General features: G+C 48.6%; 1 pseudogene; it reads right to left on the reverse strand.

Moving 5' to 3' along the window:
* Positions 1 to 276: 276 nt before the first annotated feature.
* The window catches only part of LOC133682889 (probable voltage-gated potassium channel subunit beta), a 38,556-nt pseudogene continuing 17,678 nt past the window's right edge, over positions 277 to 21,154 (reverse strand).

Below are 21,154 nucleotides of genomic sequence, written 5' to 3' on the forward strand. Positions count from 1 at the left end.
CTACTTGCAGGAACCTACTACGTTGAATCAGGTTGCCACTGTTTGGCATTAAACAAACTTGCAAGTTTTGGCTCAGGTTCAATCAGGCTTGAGATTGTTATCACAGGTTAACTTGGCCGGAAGCTCAAAACTTCCTACAAAAACTGGGGTTCACAAAGTAAGCAACAAGCTGCTGACCACGCTATTATTTGCCTCACCATTATATATGTATATATTTCATCATTTTAATCTGGTCATTGAAATTAAATTGAAGGGGGGGGGGCAGGAACAACTGAAAGAGCAAAATATAACATCAACACAAAACAGTACTAAAATCTCTTAAGGCTACAAGTTCATACTTGCCAATTCTCATCAATTCAGCACCCTCCAATCCACCAACAAACGCAACCATTCCATGAACGAGAATCCAATGCGGATTTCAGATCAACAGAAAAAACTAAATGTAAAAGTGCATTATAATAACTAGTACCAAACCAAAGGAATAGAACTTCCAGACATGTTGATTTAGCTCCATCATGCATGCGCGCACAACAGAATGGTAACATCCAGATTCAGAGTTTACCTAAATGAATCTGGACGTTTCGGCTTGCTCTGAACAACAGCCTCAATCTTTTCCATCACAGCTGGAGTCAGTAATGGGATCACATCAACAGCTTTCATGTTTTCTTGAATCTACATAAAGAAGAAAGAATATTGAATTGGCAAAGTCACTAATAAAGCAATGATCTTGTACAATGCATAGATGATGGAAGCCCACGACTACAAGCTGCTAGTGTGCACAAAAACCTACAAAAGAGTGTTGTAGTCCAAAGCACTTGGTATGTTTCATAAGTTGAGCATCTGGTGCTTCAACACACCAACCATGCTTTTTTTCTATGAGACTTTATCCATGTCCAGTAAGCACATTATCTCAGTTAAGCATTATGTAATGAATTATAACAATAAATCAGCTGAAAAATAAATATAGCCACGAAGCATAATAGAGAAATACTTTTCTTGCATGTAAAACAGGATGAGCTTTCCCTCTTCAATGAAATTGACTGATAATCAGATAAACACAAATGAAAAATGGAAAATTACTTGAATAAATGCACATGTTTCAAGAGATACAATTTTAAAGCTATGTTCCAAGGATCACTGTTTCCAAACAAACCTGAGATTCCTTTGTAGCACCAGTGATAACTGACAAGACATTTGGATTTGCAGCACACCATGCAATTGCAAGTTGAGATAAAGGCACGCCTAGTTCATCAGCAATCGGCTTCAATCCATTAACCTTCTTTAGCACATCATCAACCAATGACCTGCTAGCAAGATTCTGGAAGCCATAATACACAGTTTAGAATTGTACCCAAAAAAATTAGATAAAAACAAAGAAGCATCTTCATCAAGACAGTTGCTTCATTTTAAGAAGAAAGTTAGACACAGAGACATTATAATTTATGCGTACAGAATTTTGAAAATTAAGTTCTTATTTGGACATGTATCCAACTAATAAGTATGTCATTATAGTTTAAGACAACACAAACTAACTAGAAAATTCAGTAATAAAATAACAAAAAGCAAACAAGTCTTACTTTGTAATTTTCCAAAGCAAATCAACTATCAGAAGGCACGCCTCCTTTGTTGTATTTTCCAGTGAGCACCCCAGATGCAAGTGGACTCCATGTGGTGAGACCAAGGCCATAGGTGGTATACAATGGGATGTACTCAGACTCAACCTATAGACATACATGATATAATCAAATCATGTTGAAAGCCTGATTTAACTCATAAAATGTGTGTGAATTCACAAACAGCAAAATTAAGTTTGTATACATTATGAGCAATAGCCATTAAAGTCAAATACTCATTAACATAACCACTTGATGGTACAGCATTGTAGCAAGAAATGTTCCAAATAAAGTGATGAGATGATCAATCACTGGGTGTGTGTGTGTGTGTGTGTGTGTGTGTTGGGGGGGGGGGGGGGGGAGTTGCAAGGAAAGATGCTACAAGACCCAAAAACAACCACGAGTAGGCTTCAGTTAAGTTTTTTATTTAGGAAAGCTTTCATATCACCTCTTAAGCACTATTAAACTCCATGACATATGGGGCCCAACTACTTAAGGGGCGGTGGGTTAGTTTAAACATATCTAAATCTTCCTTCAAACTTCAGATAAACTTCATTCGAAAGAGAACCAGCAAAAAAGCCAAGACACAATGTGATTCTGTCTTGGACACGGATACACTTTGCTCTTTTGTACCTAATAAACAAGCTGTCTAGCAAACCATGGCCCCCAAAACCATTATTTCCATTACATTCAACAAGAAATCATATTAACACGAGGAAACCATGTAAATGATATTTTCATTTTTCACTTCAAAAATAAAAACCAAACTTTTCACATCTGGATACACGGAGAAATTCCTCACCTTGTGCCTGGAGAGCATATTGTACTCTGGCTGCTCAACAATTGGCCCCACCAAGTCCAACCTCTCTGCAATGCCCCAAGCCTCAGTGATCTGCTGTGCTGACCATTCGCTAGTCCCCCAGTAAAATGCCCAACCTTTGTCAATCACGTAATTCATTGCCCTCACTGTCTCTTCAATTGGCGTGAACGTGTCCGGGCTGTGACAGTAAATCATATTGACATCACATGAGACCACTTCAACAAATCCCTTGTAGAGAACAAATTATACTCAATAAAGCAATAGCAAAACCAAGACTGATCAAAATAAATGAAAAATCTCATATTAAACATAAATAAAGAGCAAAAAGCCCCAAAACCTAAACTATCAAGAAAAAACTTCCCCTTGCAGGACAATAAGATAATCTCATCAGTCTCGAACAATAAGCTTTTAGACAAGTACTGGTATAGAAAGAGCACAAATTCCATGAAACAAACAGCACAGCTATCCATATTGGCTTCTTTCACTAATTTGCATCAGCAGATTCTTTACCAGTATCCCTTTAGTGATAGAACTAAAGCCAACAGCCCAGTGCTTCACATTTTACAAAACATCAAACAATCCAACAAATCACAAGTTAACAAGAGAAAGCAAGCACTAACACCAGAAACAACAATAATCCATGTCACATCAAATCACATCCACATAATCGGTTCTGAAATCTCAAAAAAAAGGAAAAGATCCGTTACAGCCAAACACAAATCAGCCCACAAGTCAAACAAAGGGATGTCAATTAACCAAAAATGAAAAAAAGAAAAGAAAACCCACATACCGATGACAATAAATGACATCAACATAATCCATATCCAATCTCTTAAGAGAAGCCTTAGTACCCTCAAGAATATGTTTCCTAGACAAGCCTTTATCATTAGGACCAGAACCTCCCCAAAAGATCTTAGTAGAGACAACTATATCTGATCTTTTCCAACCCAGTTCACGGATGGCTTGACCCATGATTTCCTCAGCTCTTCCATTAGCATAAACCTCAGCGTTATCAAAGAAATTGACACCATGGTCTCTGCAACACTGCAAAAATGATTTGGCATCTTTGACATCTAGCTGGTTCCCAAAACTTACCCAAGCTCCGACCGTTGGAGGAGAGATTCCACTTCTACTCCAAGGAAAACAGCGTCCGGAAACTCCTGTGAAAATTTTAGAGTGATCCAACGGTCGGATCAAAAGTTATGGCCCTTTCGAACCGGTACTCTGGTCGGGAGCGACGAGACCTCCGGGACCCCGAGGAGAGATTCCACATCTACTCCAAGTAAAACAGCGTCCGGAAACTCCTGTGAAAATTTTAGAGTGATCAAACGGTCGGATCAAAAGTTATGGCCCTTTCGAACCGGTAGTCTGGTCTGGAGCGACAAGACCTCCGGGACACCAAGGAGAGATTCCACTTCAACTCAAAGGAAAACAGCGTCCGGAAACTCCTGTGAAAATTTTAGAGTGATCCAACGGTCGGATCAAAAGTTATGGCCCTTTCGAACCGGTATTCTGGTCGGGAGCGACGAGACCTCCGGGACACCGAGGAGAGATTCCACTTTTACTCCAAGGAAAACAGCGTCCGGAAACTCCTGTGAAAATTTTAGAGGGATCCAACGGTCGGATCAAAAGTTATGGCCCTTTCGAACCGGTACTCTAGTCTGGAGCGACGAGACCTCCGGGACACCGAGGAGCGATTCCACTTCTAATCCAAGGAAAACAGCGTCCGGAAACTCCTGTGAAAATTTTAGAGTGATCCAACGGTCGGATCAAAAGTTATGGCCCTTTCGAACCGGTACTCTGGTCTGGAGAGACGAGACCTCCGGGACACCGAGGAGAGATTCCACTTCTACTCCAAGGAAAACAGCGTCCGGAAACTCCTGTAAAACTTTGAGAGTGATCCAACGGTCGGATCAAAAGTTATGGCCCTTTCGAACCGGTAGTCTGGTCGGGAGCGACGAGACCTCCGGGACACCGAGGAGCGATTCCACTTCTAATCCAAGGAAAACAGCGTCCAGAAACTCCTGTGAAAATTTTAGAGTGATCCAACGGTCGGATCAAAAGTTATGGCCCTTTCGAACCGGTACTCTGGTCGGGAGCGACGAGACCTCCGGGACCCCGAGGAGAGATTCCACATCTACTCCAAGTAAAACAGCGTCCGGAAACTCCTGTGAAAATTTTAGAGTGATCCAACGGTCGGATCAAAAGTTATAGCCCTTCGAACCGGTACTCTGGTCGGGAGCGACGAGAGCTCCGGGACACCGAGGAGAGATTCCACTTCTACTCCAAGGAAAACAACGTCCGGAAACTCCTGTAAAAATTTTAGAGTGATCCAACGGTCGGATCAAAAGTTATGGCCCTTTCGAACCGGTACTCTGGTCTGGAGCGACGAGACCTCCGGGACACCGAGGAGAGATTCCACTTCTACTCCAAGGAAAGAAGCGTCCAGAAACTCCTGTGAAAATTTTAGAGTGATCCAACGGTCGGATCAAAAGTTATGGCCCTTTCGAACCGGTACTCTGGTCTGGAGCGACGAGACCTCCGGGATACCGAGGAGAGTTTCCACTTCTAGTCCAAGGAAAACAGCGTCCGGAAACTCCTGTAAAAATTTTAGAGTGATCCAACGGTCGGATCAAAAGTTATGGCCCTTTCGAACCGGAACTCTGGTCGGGAGCGACGAGACCTCCGGGATACCGAGGAGAGATTCCACTTCTACTCCAAGGAAAACAGCGTCCGGAAACTCCTGTGAAAATTTTAGAGCGATCCAACGGTCGGATCAAAAGTTATGGCCCTTTCGAACCGGTACTCTGGTCTGGAGCGACGAGACCTCCGGGACACCGAGGAGAGATTCCACTTCTACTCCAAGGAAAACAGCGTCCGGAAACTCCTGTGAAAATTTTAGAGTGATCCAACGGTCGGATCAAAAGTTATGGCCCTTTCGAACCGGTACTCTGGTCGGGAGCGACGAGACCTCCGGGACCCCGAGGAGAGATTCCACATCTACTCCAAGTAAAACAGCGTCCGGAAACTCCTGTGAAAATTTTAGAGTGATCAAACGGTCGGATCAAAAGTTATGGCCCTTTCGAACCGGTAGTCTGGTCTGGAGCGACAAGACCTCCGGGACACCGAGGAGAGATTCCACTTCTACTCAAAGGAAAACAGCGTCCGGAAACTCCTGTGAAAATTTTAGAGTGATCCAACGGTCGGATCAAAAGTTATGGCCCTTTCGAACAGGTAGTCTGGTCGGGAGCGACGAGACCTCCGGGACACCGAGGAGAGATTCCACTTCTACTCCAAGGAAAACAGCGTCCGGAAACTCCTGTGAAAATTTTAGAGTGATCGAACGGTCGGATCAAAAGTTATGGCCCTTTCGAACCGGTTGTCTGGTCGGGAGCGACGAGACCTCCGGGACACCGAGGAGAGATTCCACTTCTACTCCAAGGAAAACAGCGTCTGTAAACTCCTGTGAAAATTTTAGAGTGATCCAACGGTCGGATCAAAAGTTATGGCCCTTTCGAACCGGTACTCTGGTCGGGAGCGACGAGACCTCCGGGACACCGAGGAGAGATTCCACTTCTACTCCAAGTAAAACAGCGTCCGGAAACTCCTGTGAAAATTTTAGAGTGATCCAACGGTCGGATCAAAAGTTATGCCCCTTTCGAACCGGTAGTCTGGTCTGGAGCGACAAGACCTCCGGGACACCGAGGAGAGAGTCCACTTCTACTCCAAGGAAAACAGCGTCCGGAAACTCCTGTAAAAATTTGAGAGTGATCCAACGGTCGGATCAAAAGTTATGGCCCTTTCGAACCGGTACTCTGGTCTGGAGCGACGAGACCTCCGGGACACCGAGGAGAGATTCCACTTCTACTCCAAGGAAAGAAGCGTCCAGAAACTCCTGTGAAAATTTTAGAGTGATCCAACGGTCGGATCAAAAGTTATGGCCCTTTCGAACCGGTACTCTGGTCGGGAGCAACGAGACCTCCGGGACACCGAGGAGAGATTCCACTTCTACTCCAAGTAAAACAGCGTCCGGAAACTCCTGTGAAAATTTTAGAGTGATCCAACGGTCGGATCAAAAGTTATGGCCCTTTCGAACCGGTACTCTGGTCTGGAGCGACGAGACCTCCGGGACACCGAGGAGCGATTCCACATCTACTCCAAGTAAAACAGCGTCCGGAAACTCCTGTGAAAATTTGAGAGTGATCCAACGGTCGGATCAAAAGTTATGGCCCTTTCGAACCGGTACTCTGGTCTGGAGCGACGAGACCTCCGGGACACCGAGGAGAGATTCCACTTCTACTCCAAGGAAAGAAGCGTCCAGAAACTCCTGTGAAAATTTTAGAGTGATCCAACGGTCGGATCAAAAGTTATGGCCCTTTCGAACCGGTACTCTGGTCTGGAGCGACGAGACCTCCGGGATACCGAGGAGAGTTTCCACTTCTAGTCCAAGGAAAACAGCGTCCGGAAACTCCTGTAAAAATTTTAGAGTGATCCAACGGTCGGATCAAAAGTTATGGCCCTTTCGAACCGGAACTCTGGTCGGGAGCGACGAGACCTCCGGGATACCGAGGAGAGATTCCACTTCTACTCCAAGGAAAACAGCGTCCGGAAACTCCTGTGAAAATTTGACAGCGATCCAACGGTCGGATCAAAAGTTATGGCCCTTTCGAACCGGTACTCTGGTCTGGAGCGACGAGACCTCCGGGACACCGAGGAGAGATTCCACTTCTACTCCAAGGAAAACAGCGTCCGGAAACTCCTGTGAAAATTTTAGAGTGATCAAACGGTCGGATCAAAAGTTATGGCCCTTTCGAACCGGTAGTCTGGTCTGGAGCGACAAGACCTCCGGGACACCGAGGAGCGATTCCACTTCTAATCCAAGGAAAACAGCGTCCAGAAACTCCTGTGAAAATTTTAGAGTGATCCAACGGTCGGATCAAAAGTTATGGCCCTTTCGAACCGGTACTCTGGTCTGGAGCGACGAGACCTCCGGGACACCGAGGAGAGATTCCATTTCTACTCCAAGGAAAGAAGCGTCCAGAAACTCCTGTGAAAATTTTAGAGTGATCCAACGGTCGGATCAAAAGTTATGGCCCTTTCGAACCGGTACTCTGGTCGGGAGCAACGAGACCTCCGGGACACCGAGGAGATATTCCACTTCTACTCCAACTAAAACAGCGTCCGGAAACTCCTGTGAAAATTTTAGAGTGATCCAACGGTCGGATCAAAAGTTATGGCCCTTTCGAACCGGTACTCTGGTCTGGAGCGACGAGACCTCCGGGACACCGAGGAGCGATTCCACATCTACTCCAAGTAAAACAGCGTCCGGAAACTCCTGTGAAAATTTTAGAGTGATCCAACGGTCGGATCAAAAGTTATAGTCCTTCGAACCGGTACTCTGGTCGGGAGCGACGAGACCTCCGGGATACCGAGGAGAGTTTCCACTTCTAGTCCAAGGAAAACAGCGTCCGGAAACTCCTGTAAAAATTTTAGAGTGATCCAACGGTCGGATCAAAAGTTATGGCCCTTTCGAACCGGAACTCTGGTCGGGAGCGACGAGACCTCCGGGATACCGAGGAGAGATTCCACTTCTACTCCAAGGAAAACAGCGTCCGGAAACTCCTGTGAAAATTTTAGAGTGATCCAACGGTCGGATCAAAAGTTATGGCCCTTTCGAACCGGTACTCTGGTCGGGAGCGACGAGACCTCCGGGACCCCGAGGAGAGATTCCACATCTACTCCAAGTAAAACAGCGTCCGGAAACTCCTGTGAAAATTTTAGAGTGATCAAACGGTCGGATCAAAAGTTATGGCCCTTTCGAACCGGTAGTCTGGTCTGGAGCGACAAGACCTCCGGGACACCGAGGAGAGATTCCACTTCTACTCAAAGGAAAACAGCGTCCGGAAACTCCTGTGAAAATTTTAGAGTGATCCAACGGTCGGATCAAAAGTTATGGCCCTTTCGAACAGGTAGTCTGGTCGGGAGCGACGAGACCTCCGGGACACCGAGGAGAGATTCCACTTCTACTCCAAGGAAAACAGCGTCCGGAAACTCCTGTGAAAATTTTAGAGTGATCGAACGGTCGGATCAAAAGTTATGGCCCTTTCGAACCGGTTGTCTGGTCGGGAGCGACGAGACCTCCGGGACACCGAGGAGAGATTCCACTTCTACTCCAAGGAAAACAGCGTCTGTAAACTCCTGTGAAAATTTTAGAGTGATCCAACGGTCGGATCAAAAGTTATGGCCCTTTCGAACCGGTACTCTGGTCGGGAGCGACGAGACCTCCGGGACACCGAGGAGAGATTCCACTTCTACTCCAAGTAAAACAGCGTCCGGAAACTCCTGTGAAAATTTTAGAGTGATCCAACGGTCGGATCAAAAGTTATGCCCCTTTCGAACCGGTAGTCTGGTCTGGAGCGACAAGACCTCCGGGACACCGAGGAGAGAGTCCACTTCTACTCCAAGGAAAACAGCGTCCGGAAACTCCTGTAAAAATTTGAGAGTGATCCAACGGTCGGATCAAAAGTTATGGCCCTTTCGAACCGGTACTCTGGTCTGGAGCGACGAGACCTCCGGGACACCGAGGAGAGATTCCACTTCTACTCCAAGGAAAGAAGCGTCCAGAAACTCCTGTGAAAATTTTAGAGTGATCCAACGGTCGGATCAAAAGTTATGGCCCTTTCGAACCGGTACTCTGGTCGGGAGCAACGAGACCTCCGGGACACCGAGGAGAGATTCCACTTCTACTCCAAGTAAAACAGCGTCCGGAAACTCCTGTGAAAATTTTAGAGTGATCCAACGGTCGGATCAAAAGTTATGGCCCTTTCGAACCGGTACTCTGGTCTGGAGCGACGAGACCTCCGGGACACCGAGGAGCGATTCCACATCTACTCCAAGTAAAACAGCGTCCGGAAACTCCTGTGAAAATTTGAGAGTGATCCAACGGTCGGATCAAAAGTTATGGCCCTTTCGAACCGGTACTCTGGTCTGGAGCGACGAGACCTCCGGGACACCGAGGAGAGATTCCACTTCTACTCCAAGGAAAGAAGCGTCCAGAAACTCCTGTGAAAATTTTAGAGTGATCCAACGGTCGGATCAAAAGTTATGGCCCTTTCGAACCGGTACTCTGGTCTGGAGCGACGAGACCTCCGGGATACCGAGGAGAGTTTCCACTTCTAGTCCAAGGAAAACAGCGTCCGGAAACTCCTGTAAAAATTTTAGAGTGATCCAACGGTCGGATCAAAAGTTATGGCCCTTTCGAACCGGAACTCTGGTCGGGAGCGACGAGACCTCCGGGATACCGAGGAGAGATTCCACTTCTACTCCAAGGAAAACAGCGTCCGGAAACTCCTGTGAAAATTTTAGAGCGATCCAACGGTCGGATCAAAAGTTATGGCCCTTTCGAACCGGTACTCTGGTCTGGAGCGACGAGACCTCCGGGACACCGAGGAGAGATTCCACTTCTACTCCAAGGAAAACAGCGTCCGGAAACTCCTGTGAAAATTTTAGAGTGATCAAACGGTCGGATCAAAAGTTATGGCCCTTTCGAACCGGTAGTCTGGTCTGGAGCGACAAGACCTCCGGGACACCGAGGAGCGATTCCACTTCTAATCCAAGGAAAACAGCGTCCAGAAACTCCTGTGAAAATTTTAGAGTGATCCAACGGTCGGATCAAAAGTTATGGCCCTTTCGAACCGGTACTCTGGTCTGGAGCGACGAGACCTCCGGGACACCGAGGAGAGATTCCATTTCTACTCCAAGGAAAGAAGCGTCCAGAAACTCCTGTGAAAATTTTAGAGTGATCCAACGGTCGGATCAAAAGTTATGGCCCTTTCGAACCGGTACTCTGGTCGGGAGCAACGAGACCTCCGGGACACCGAGGAGAGATTCCACTTCTACTCCAACTAAAACAGCGTCCGGAAACTCCTGTGAAAATTTTAGAGTGATCCAACGGTCGGATCAAAAGTTATGGCCCTTTCGAACCGGTACTCTGGTCTGGAGCGACGAGACCTCCGGGACACCGAGGAGCGATTCCACATCTACTCCAAGTAAAACAGCGTCCGGAAACTCCTGTGAAAATTTTAGAGTGATCCAACGGTCGGATCAAAAGTTATAGTCCTTCGAACCGGTACTCTGGTCGGGAGCGACGAGACCTCCGGGACACCGAGGAGCGATTCCACATCTACTCCAAGTAAAACAGCGTCCGGAAACTCCTGTGAAAATTTTAGAGTGATCCAACGGTCGGATCAAAAGTTATAGCCCTTCGAACCGGTACTCTGGTCGGGAGCGACGAGAGCTCCGGGACACCGAGGAGAGATTCCACTTCTACTCCAAGGAAAACAACGTCCGGAAACTGCTGTAAAAATTTTAGAGTGATCCAACGGTCGGATCAAAAGTTATGGCCCTTTCGAACCGGTACTCTGGTCTGGAGCGACGAGACCTCCGGGACACCGAGGAGAGATTCCACTTCTACTCCAAGGAAAGAAGCGTCCAGAAACTCCTGTGAAAATTTTAGAGTGATCCAACGGTCGGATCAAAAGTTATGGCCCTTTCGAACCGGTACTCTGGTCTGGAGCGACGAGACCTCCGGGATACCGAGGAGAGTTTCCACTTCTAGTCCAAGGAAAACAGTGTCCGGAAACTCCTGTAAAAATTTTAGAGTGATCCAACGGTCGGATCAAAAGTTATGGCCCTTTCGAACCGGAACTCTGGTCGGGAGCGACGAGACCTCCGGGACACCGAGGAGAGATTCCACTTCTACTCCAAGGAAAACAGCGTCCGGAAACTCCTGTAAAAATTTGAGAGTGATCCAACGGTCGGATCAAAAGTTATGGCCCTTTCGAACCGGTAGTCTGGTCGGGAGCGACGAGACCTCCGGGACACCGAGGAGCGATTCTACTTCTAATCCAAGGAAAACAGCGTTCAGAAACTCCTGTGAAAATTTTAGAGTGATCCAACGGTCGGATCAAAAGTTATGGCCCTTTCGAACCGGTACTCTGGTCGGGAGCGACGAGACCTCCGGGACACCGAGGAGAGATTCCACATCTACTCCAAGTAAAACAGCGTCCGGAAACTCCTGTGAAAATTTTAGAGTGATCCAACGGTCGGATCAAAAGTTATGGCCCTTTCGAACCGGTACTCTGGTCTGCAGAGACGAGACCTCCGGGACACCGAGGAGAGATTCCACTTCTACTCGAAGGAAAACAGCGTCCGGAAACTCCTGTAAAAATTTTAGAGTGATCCAACGGTCGGATCAAAAGTTATGGCCCTTTCGAACCGGTTGTCTGGTCGGGAGCGACGAGACCTCCGGGACACCGAGGAGAGATTCCACTTCTACTCCAAGGAAAACAGCGTCTGTAAACTCATGTGAAAATTTTAGAGTGATCCAACGGTCGGATCAAAAGTTATGGCCCTTTCGAACCGGTATTCTGGTCGGGAGCGACGAGACCTCCGGGACACCGAGGAGCGATTCCACTTCTAATCCAAGGAAAACAGCGTTCAGAAACTCCTGTGAAAATTTTAGAGTGATCCAACGGTCGGATTAAAAGTTATGGCCCTTTCGAACCGGTACTCTGGTCGGGAGCGACGAGACGTCCGGGACACCGAGGAGAGATTCCACATCTACTCCAAGTAAAACAGCGTCCGGAAACTCCTGTGAAAATTTTAGAGTGATCCAACGGTCGGATCAAAAGTTATGGCCCTTTCGAACAGGTAGTCTGGTCGGGAGCGACGAGACCTCCGGGACACCGAGGAGAGATTCCACTTCTACTCCAAGGAAAACAGCGTCCGGAAACTCCTGTGAAAATTTTAGAGTGATCCAACGGTCGGATCAAAAGTTATGGCCCTTTCGAACCGGTTGTCTGGTCGGGAGCGACGAGACCTCCGGGACACCGAGGAGAGATTCCACTTCTACTCCAAGGAAAACAGCGTCTGTAAACTCCTGTGAAAATTTTAGAGTGATCCAACGGTCGGATCAAAAGTTATGGCCCTTTCGAACCGGTACTCTGGTCGGGAGCGACGAGACCTCCGGGACACCGAGGAGAGATTCCACATCTACTCCAAGTAAAACAGCGTCCGGAAACTCCTGTGAAAATTTTAGAGTGATCCAACGGTCGGATCAAAAGTTATGGCCCTTTCGAACCGGTACTCTGGTCTGGAGAGACGAGACCTCCGGTACACCGAGGAGAGATTCCACTTCTACTCCAAGGAAAATAGCGTCCGGAAACTCCTGTAAAAATTTGAGAGTGATCCAACGGTCGGATCAAAAGTTATGGCCCTTTCGAACAGGTAGTCTGGTCGGGAGCGACGAGACCTCCGGGACACCGAGGAGAGATTCCACTTCTACTCCAAGGAAAACAGCGTCCGGAAACTCCTGTGAAAATTTTAGAGTGATCCAACGGTCGGATCAAAAGTTATGGCCCTTTCGAACCGGTTGTCTGGTCGGGAGCGACGAGACCTCCGGGACACCGAGGAGAGATTCCACTTCTACTCCAAGGAAAACAGCGTCCGGAAACTCCTGTGAAAATTTTAGAGTGATCCAACGGTCGGATCAAAAGTTATGGCCCTTTCGAACCGGAACTCTGGTCGGGAGCGACGAGACCTCCGGGACACCGAGGAGAGATTCCACTTCTACTCCAAGGAAAACAGCGTCCGGAAACTCCTGTAAAAATTTGAGAGTGATCCAACGGTCGGATCAAAAGTTATGGCCCTTTCGAACCGGTAGTCTGGTCGGGAGCGACGAGACCTCCGGGACACCGAGGAGCGATTCCACTTCTAATCCAAGGAAAACAGCGTTCAGAAACTCCTGTGAAAATTTTAGAGTGATCCAACGGTCGGATCAAAAGTTATGGCCCTTTCGAACCGGTACTCTGGTCGGGAGCGACGAGACCTCCGGGACACCGAGGAGAGATTCCACATCTACTCCAAGTAAAACAGCGTCCGGAAACTCCTGTGAAAATTTTAGAGTGATCCAACGGTCGGATCAAAAGTTATGGCCCTTTCGAACCGGTACTCTGGTCTGCAGAGACGAGACCTCCGGGACACCGAGGAGAGATTCCACTTCTACTCGAAGGAAAACAGCGTCCGGAAACTCCTGTAAAAATTTTAGAGTGATCCAACGGTCGGATCAAAAGTTATGGCCCTTTCGAACCGGTTGTCTGGTCGGGAGCGACGAGACCTCCGGGACACCGAGGAGAGATTCCACTTCTACTCCAAGGAAAACAGCGTCTGTAAACTCATGTGAAAATTTTAGAGTGATCCAACGGTCGGATCAAAAGTTATGGCCCTTTCGAACCGGTATTCTGGTCGGGAGCGACGAGACCTCCGGGACACCGAGGAGCGATTCCACTTCTAATCCAAGGAAAACAGCGTTCAGAAACTCCTGTGAAAATTTTAGAGTGATCCAACGGTCGGATTAAAAGTTATGGCCCTTTCGAACCGGTACTCTGGTCGGGAGCGACGAGACGTCCGGGACACCGAGGAGAGATTCCACATCTACTCCAAGTAAAACAGCGTCCGGAAACTCCTGTGAAAATTTTAGAGTGATCCAACGGTCGGATCAAAAGTTATGGCCCTTTCGAACAGGTAGTCTGGTCGGGAGCGACGAGACCTCCGGGACACCGAGGAGAGATTCCACTTCTACTCCAAGGAAAACAGCGTCCGGAAACTCCTGTGAAAATTTTAGAGTGATCCAACGGTCGGATCAAAAGTTATGGCCCTTTCGAACCGGTTGTCTGGTCGGGAGCGACGAGACCTCCGGGACACCGAGGAGAGATTCCACTTCTACTCCAAGGAAAACAGCGTCTGTAAACTCCTGTGAAAATTTTAGAGTGATCCAACGGTCGGATCAAAAGTTATGGCCCTTTCGAACCGGTACTCTGGTCGGGAGCGACGAGACCTCCGGGACACCGAGGAGAGATTCCACATCTACTCCAAGTAAAACAGCGTCCGGAAACTCCTGTGAAAATTTTAGAGTGATCCAACGGTCGGATCAAAAGTTATGGCCCTTTCGAACCGGTACTCTGGTCTGGAGAGACGAGACCTCCGGTACACCGAGGAGAGATTCCACTTCTACTCCAAGGAAAATAGCGTCCGGAAACTCCTGTAAAAATTTGAGAGTGATCCAACGGTCGGATCAAAAGTTATGGCCCTTTCGAACCGGTACTCTGGTCGGGAGCGACGAGACCTCCGGGACACCGAGGAGAGATTCCACTTCTACTCCAAGGAAAACAGCGTCCGGAAACTCCTGTGAAAATTTTAGAGTGATCCAACGGTCGGATCAAAAGTTATGGCCCTTTCGAACCGGTACTCTGGTCTGGAGCGACGAGACCTCCGGGACACCGAGGAGAGATTCCACTTCTACTCCAAGGAAAGAAGCGTCCAGAAACTCCTGTGAAAATTTTAGAGTGATCCAACGGTCGGATCAAAAGTTATGGCCCTTTCGAACCGGTACTCTGGTCTGGAGCGACGAGACCTCCGGGATACCGAGGAGAGTTTCCACTTCTAGTCCAAGGAAAACAGCGTCCGGAAACTCCTGTAAAAATTTTAGAGTGATCCAACGGTCGGATCAAAAGTTATGGCCCTTTCGAACCGGTACTCTGGTCGGGAGCGACGAGACCTCCGGGACACCGAGGAGAGATTCCACTTCTTATCGAAGGAAAACAGCGTCCGGAAACTCCTGTAAAAATTTTAGAGTGATCCAACGGTCGGATCAAAAGTTATGGCCCTTTCTAACCGGTACTCTGGTCGGGAGCGACGAGACCTCCGGGACACCGAGGAGCGATTCCACATTTACTCCAAGTAAAACAGCGTCCGGAAACTCCTGTGAAAATTTTAGAGTGATCCAACGGTCGGATCAAAAGTTATGGCCCTTTCGAACCGGATGTCTAGTCGGGAGCGACGAGACCTCCGGGACACCGAGGAGAGATTCCACTTCTACTCTAAGGAAAACAGCGTCCGGAAACTCCTGTGAAAATTTTAGAGGGATCCAACGGTCGGATCAAAAGTTATGGCCCTTTCGAACCGGTACTCTGGTCTGGAGCGACGAGACCTCCGGGACACCGAGGAGCGATTCCACATCTACTCCAAGTAAAACAGGGTCCGGAAACTCCTGTGAAAATTTTAGAGTGATCCAACGGTCGGATCAAAAGTTATGGCCCTTTCGAACCGGTACTCTGGTCTGGAGCTACGAGACCTCCGGGACACCTAGGAGAGATTCCACTTCTACTCCAAGGAAAACAGCGTCCGGAAACTCCTGTGAAAATTTTAGAGTGATCCAACGGTCGGATCAAAAGTTATGGCCCTTTCGAACCGGTACTCTGGTCTGGAGCGACGAGACCTCCGGGACACCAAGGAGAGATTCCACTTCTTCTCGAAGGAAAACAGCGTCCGTAAACTCCTGTGAAAATTTTAGAGGGATCCAACGGTCGGATCAAAAGTTATGGCCCTTTCTAACCGGTACTCTAGTCGGGAGCGACGAGACCTCCGGGACACCGAGGAGCGATTCCACATTTACTCCAAGTAAAACAGCGTCCGGAAACTCCTGTGAAAATTTTAGAGTGATCCAACGGTCGGATCAAAAGTTATGGCCCTTTCGAACTGGATGTCTAGTCGGGAGCGACGAGACCTCCGGGACACCGAGGAGAGATTCCACTTCTACTCTAAGGAAAACAGCGTCCGGAAACTCCTGTGAAAATTTTAGAGGGATCCAAAGGTCGGATCAAAAGTTATGGCCCTTTTCGAACCGGTACTCTGGTCTGGAGCGACGAGACCTCCGGGACACCGAGGAGCGATTCCACATCTACTCCAAGTAAAACAGGGTCCGGAAACTCCTGTGAAAATTTTAGAGTGATCCAACGGTCGGATCAAAAGTTATGGCCCTTTCGAACCGGTAGTCTGGTCGGGAGCGACGAGACCTCCGGGACACCGAGGAGCGATTCCACATCTACTCCAAGTAAAACAGCGTCCGGAAACTCCTGTGAAAATTTTAGAGTGATCCAACGGTCGGATCAAAAGTTATGGCCCTTTCGAACCGGTACTCTGGTCGATAGCGACGAGACCTCCGGGACACCGAGGAGAGATTCCACTTCTACTCCAAGGAAAACAGCGTCCGTAAACTCCTGTGAAAATTTTAGAGGGATCCAACGGTCGGATCAAAAGTTATGGCCCTTTCGAACCGGTACTCTTGTCGGGAGCGACGAGACCTCCGGGACACCGAGGAGAGATTCCACTTCTACTCCAAGCAAAACAGCGTCCGTAAACTCCTGTGAAAATTTTAGAGTGATCCAACGGTCGGATCAAAAGTTATGGCCCTTTCGAACCGGTACTCTGGTCTGGAGCGACGAGACCTCGGGGACACCGAGGAGAGATTCCACTTCTACTCCAAGGAAAGAAGCGTCCAGAAACTCCTGTGAAAATTTTAGAGTGATCCAACGGTCGGATCAAAAGTTATGGCCCTTTCGAACCGGTACTCTGGTCTGGAGCGACGAGACCTCCGGGATACCGAGTAGAGTTTCCACTTCTAGTCCAAGGAAAACAGCGTCCGGAAACTTCTGTAAAAATTTTAGAGTGATCCAACGGTCGGATCAAAAGTTATGGCCCTTTCGAACCGGAAGTTTGGTCGGGAGCGACGAGACCTCCGGGATACCGAGGAGAGATTCCACTTCTACTCGAAGGAAAACAGAGTCCGGAAACTCCTGTGAAAATTTTAGAGTGATCCAACGGTCGGATCAAAAGTTATGGCCCTTTCGAACCGGTACTCCGGTCGGGAGCGACGAGACCTCCGGGACACCGAGGAGAGATTCCACTTCTACTCCAAGTAAAACAGCGTCCGGAAACTCTTGTGAAAATTTTAGAGTGATCCAACGGTCGGATCAAAAGTTATGGCCCTTTCGAACCGGTACTCTGGTCTGGAGCGACGAGACCTCCGGGACACCGAGGAGCGATTCCACTTCTACTCCAAGGAAAACAGCGTCCGGAAACTCCTGTGAAAATTTTAGAGTGATCCAACGGTCGGATCAAAAGTTATGGCCCTTTCGAACCGGTACTCTGGTTGGGAGCGACGAGACCTCCGGGACACCGAGGAGAGATTCCACTTCTACTCCAAGTAAAACAGCGTCCGGAAACTCCTCTGAAAATTTTAGAGTGATCCAACGGTCGGATCAAAAGTTATGGCCCTTTCGAACCGGTACTCTGGTCTGGAGCGACGAGACCTCCGGGACACCGAGGAGCGATTCCACATCTACTCCAAGTAAAACAGCGTCCGGAAACTCCTGTGAAAATTTTAGAGTGATCCAACGGTCGGATCAAAAGTTATAGCCCTTCGAACCGGTACTCTGGTCGGGAGCGACGAGAGCTCCGGGACACCGAGGAGAGATTCCACTTCTACTCCAAGGAAAACAACGTCCGGAAACTCCTGTAAAAATTTTAGAGTGATCCAACGGTCGGATCAAAAGTTATGGCCCTTTCGAACCGGTACTCTGGTCTGGAGCGACGAGACCTCTGGGACACCGAGGAGAGATTCCACTTCTACTCCAAGGAAAGAAGCGTCCAGAAACTCCTGTGAAAATTTTAGAGTGATCCAACGGTCGGATCAAAAGTTATGGCCCTTTCGAACCGGTACTCTGGTCCGGAGCGACGAGACCTCCGGGATACCGAGGAGAGTTTCCACTTCTAGTCCAAGGAAAACAGCGTCCGGAAACTCCTGTAAAAATTTTAGAGTGATCCAACGGTCGGATCAAAAATTATGGCCCTTTCGAACCGGAAGTCTGGTCGGGAGCGACGAGAACTCCGGGATACCGAGGAGAGATTCCACTTCTACTCCAAGGAAAACAGCGTCCGGAAACTCCTGTGAAAATTTTAGAGCGATCCAACGGTCGGATCAAAAGTTATGGCCCTTTCGAACCGGTACTCTGGTCTGGAGCGACGAGACCTCCGGGACACCGAGGAGAGATTCCACTTCTACTCCAAGGAAAACAGCGTCCGGAAACTCCTGTGAAAATTTTAGAGTGATCCAACGGTCGGATCAAAAGTTATGGCCCTTTCGAACCGGTACTCTGGTCGGGAGCGACGAGACCTCCGGGACCCCGAGGAGAGATTCCACATCTACTCCAAGTAAAACAGCGTCCGGAAACTCCTGTGAAAATTTTAGAGTGATCAAACGGTCGGATCAAAAGTTATGGCCCTTTCGAACCGGTAGTCTGGTTTGGAGCGACGAGACCTCCGGGACACCGAGGAGAGATTCCACTTCTACTCAAAGGAAAACAGCGTCCGGAAACTCCTGTGAAAATTTTAGAGTGATCCAACGGTCGGATCAAAAGTTATGGCCCTTTCGAACCGGTATTCTGGTCGGGAGCGACGAGACCTCCGGGACACCGAGGAGAGATTCCACTTCTACTCGAAGGAAAACAGCGTCCGGAAACTCCTGTGAAAATTTTAGAGGGATCCAACGGTCGGATCAAAAGTTATGGCCCTTTCGAACCGGTACTCTAGTCTGGAGCGACGAGACCTCCGGGACACCGAGGAGCGATTCCACATCTAATCCAAGGAAAACAGCGTCCGGAAACTCCTGTGAAAATTTTAGAGTGATCCAACGGTCGGATCAAAAGTTATGGCCCTTTCGAACCGGTACTCTGGTCTGGAGAGACGAGACCTCCGGGACACCGAGGAGAGATTCCACTTCTACTCCAAGGAAAACAGCGTCCGGAAACTCCTGTAAAAATTTGAGAGTGATCCAACGGTCGGATCAAAAGTTATGGCCCTTTCGAACCGGTAGTCTGGTCGGGAGCGACGAGACCTCCGGGACACCGAGGAGCGATTCCACTTCTAATCCAAGGAAAACAGCGTCCGGAAACTCCTGTGAAAATTTTAGAGTGATCCAACGGTCGGATCAAAAGTTATGGCCCTTTCGAACCGGTACTCTGGTCGGGAGCGACGAGACCTCCGGGACACCGAGGAGAGATTCCACATCTACTCCAAGTAAAACAGCGTCCGGAAACTCCTGTGAAAATTTTAGAGTGATCCAACGGTCGGATCAAAAGTTATGGCCCTTTCGAACCGGTACTCTGGTCTGCAGAGACGAGACCTCCGGGACACCGAGGAGAGATTCCACTTCTACTCGAAGGAAAACAGCGTCCGGAAACTCCTGTAAAAATTTTAGAGTGATCCAACGGTCGGATCAAAAGTTATGGCCCTTTCGAACAGGTAGTCTGGTCGGGAGCGACGAGACCTCCGGGACACCGAGGAGAGATTACACTTCTACTCCAAGGAAAACAGCGTCCGGAAACTCCTGTGAAAATTTTAGAGTGATCCAACGGTCGGATCAAAAGTTATGGCCCTTTCGAACCGGTTGTCTGGTCGGGAGCGACGAGACCTCCGGGACACCGAGGAGAGATTCCACTTCTACTCCAAGGAAAACAGCGTCCGGAAACTCCTGTGAAAATTTTAGAGTGATCCAACGGTCGGATCAAAAGTTATGGCCCTTTCGAACCGGTACTCTGGTCTGGAGCGACGAGACCTCCGGGACACCGAGGAGAGATTCCACTTCTACTCCAAGGAAAGAAGCGTCCAGAAACTCCTGTGAAAATTTTAGAGCGATCCAACGGTCGGATCAAAAGTTATGGCCCTTTCGAACCGGTACTCTGGTCTGGAGCGACGAGACCTCCGGGATACCGAGGAGAGTTTCCACTTCTACTCCAAGGAAAACAGCGTCCGGAAACTCCTGTGAAAATTTTAGAGTGATCCAACGGTCGGATCAAAAGTTATGGCCCTTTCGAACCGGTACTCTGGTCGGGAGCGACGAGACCTCCGGGACCCCGAGGAGAGATTCCACATCTACTCCAAGTAAAACAGCGTCCGGAAACTCCTGTGAAAATTTTAGAGTGATCAAACGGTCGGATCAAAAGTTATGGCCCTTTCGAACCGGTAGTCTGGTTTGGAGCGACGAGACCTCCGGGACACCGAGGAGAGATTCCACTTCTACTCAAAGGAAAACAGCGTCCGGAAACTCCTGTGAAAATTTTAGAGTGATCCAACGGTCGGATCAAAAGTTATGGCCCTTTCGAACCGGTACTCTGGTCGGGAGCGACGAGACCTCCGGGACACCGAGGAGAGATTCCACATCTACTCCAAGTAAAACAGCGTCCGGAAACTCCTGTGAAAATTTTACAGTGATCCAACGGTCGGATCAAAAGTTATGGCTCTTTCGAACCGGTACTCTGGTCTGCAGAGACGAGACCTCCGGGACACCGAGGAGAGATTCCACTTCTACTCGAAGGAAAACAGCGTCCGGAAACTTCTGTAAAAATTTTAGAGTGATCCAACGGTCGGATCAAAAGTTATGGCCCTTTCGAACAGGTAGTCTGGTCGGGAGCGACGAGACCTCCGGGACACCGAGGAGAGATTCCACTTCTACTCCAAGGAAAACAGCGTCCGGAAACTCCTGTGAAAATTTTAGAGTGATCCAACGGTCGGATCAAAAGTTATGGCCCTTTCGAACCGGTTGTCTGGTCGGGAGCGACGAGACCTCCGGGACACCGAGGAGAGATTCCACTTCTACTCCAAGGAAAACAGCGTCTGTAAACTCCTGTGAAAATTTTAGAGTGATCCAACGGTCGGATCCAAAGTTATGGCCCTTTCGAACAGGTAGTCTGGTCGGGAGCGACGAGACCTCCGGGACACCGAGGAGAGATTCCACATCTACTCCAAGTAAAACAGCGTCCGGAAA

The sequence above is a fragment of the Populus nigra genome, chromosome 2, assembly GCF_951802175.1.
Source record: "Populus nigra chromosome 2, ddPopNigr1.1, whole genome shotgun sequence".
In the NCBI taxonomy this organism is placed as follows: Eukaryota; Viridiplantae; Streptophyta; class Magnoliopsida; order Malpighiales; family Salicaceae; genus Populus; species Populus nigra.